The sequence below is a fragment of the Grampus griseus genome (genome assembly GCF_964374135.1).
Source record: "Grampus griseus genome assembly, chromosome: X".
NCBI lineage: Eukaryota > Metazoa > Chordata > Mammalia > Artiodactyla > Delphinidae > Grampus > Grampus griseus.
The window spans coordinates 22,986,822-22,988,473 of NC_138999.1; positions in this window are offsets into that span (position 1 = coordinate 22,986,822).

Genomic DNA, 1,652 nt, shown 5'->3' on the forward strand with positions numbered 1-1,652 from the left:
CAGGGAAGCCCCCTAGTATTAGCTTTTGTTTCTTCTGAGTTATTTGGGCTCTGTACTAAGTAGTTAATGAATGTTTAATGAATAACCATCTTTCTTCACCATTCAATTTTGATTTAAATCAACAGATGCATTTACTATATGAAACAGGCTCTGTGCAAGGAATTAGGCATGTTATGATGAACAAGACAGATATCGTTACTTGATATATCTCCTGCCTTCATAAAATTTTTCTTTTTTTTTTTAACATCTTGATAGGAGTATAATTGCTTTACAATGGTGTGTTAGTTTCTGCTTTATAACAAAGTGAATCAGTTATACATATACATATGTCCCCATATCTCTTCCCTCTTGCATCTCCCTCCCTCCCACCCTCCCTATCCCACCCCTCTAGGTGGTCACAAATCATTGAGCTGATCTCCCTGTGCTATGCGGCCGCTTCCCACTAGCTATCTATTTTACATTTGGTAGTGTATATATAAGTCCATGCCACTCTCTCACTTCATGCCACCTTCCCCTTCCCCTTCCCCGTGTCCTCAAGTCCATTCTCTACATCTGTGTCTTTATTCCTGTCCTGCCCCTAGGTTCTTCAGAACCATTTTTTTTTTTTAGATTCCATATATACGTGTTAGCATATGGCATTTGTCTTTCTCTTTCTGACTTACTTCACTCTGTATGACAGACTCTAGGTCCATCCACCTCACTGCAAATAACTCAATTTCGTTTCTTTTTATGGCTGAGTAATATTCCATTGTATATATGTGCCACATCTTCTTTATCCATTCATCTGTTGATGGTCACTTAGGCTGCTTCCATGTCCTGGCGCCTTCACAGAATTTAAGAAGCATATTATGGTTGAAAGCATATCTTGAATTACAATCTAATATGATAGACTCTGGGTTGATATATAGGAACATGGAAGGAATACACAGCACAGGTTTAGTGGAGTCAGTCAAGCCTTTTCAAAGTGATTGCTAAGTTGTGTTACAGAGGGTGAATAGGAATCACCCAAGGAAGTAAGAACTGGGGGGGCAGAGAAGTATTATAGACAGAAAGAACACTCTGAAAAAGGCCAAAATTGAGAAACAACAAGGGAGTTCAATCAAACTCAAAAAGTTCCTTATTATAGGAACATATACAGTGAGGTGATTGCTGAGAGATTAAAGTGGAAATATGGACAGGGAAAGTCACGTACACCTTAATATACTACATTGAAAGTCTTTGTCCTCATTTCTGCATAGATCCAAATATAATATATGACAATTTTCTATTAATGTACACTAGTTTTGTTTGCATGATAATTGGGGAAATTTTACACAGGTTTCAATCTGGCTAGACCTTGAAATTAATCTTTTAGGATCTCCCAGAGGCCTGGCCCCTTTATACCCTTTTTCTGCCTGTCCTTTTATGCCTTATATTTTACAGGATTAATTCTCCTCCTCCCATCCTTCCTCACCCACACCAGACTGTCTCACAAATTGGCTGATCAACTGGATTCACATTGGTGAAGGCTGATGCTTTAATCCTAGATGCCATTTTCATTTATACTATTATAACAACTGTTTTGCTACTTTTTTTTTTTGTTTCTTTGTTTCCCATTGAGAAACCTGAGGTACTCTTATACTTGTATTTATTTAATTTCTGAAATGCAGAGA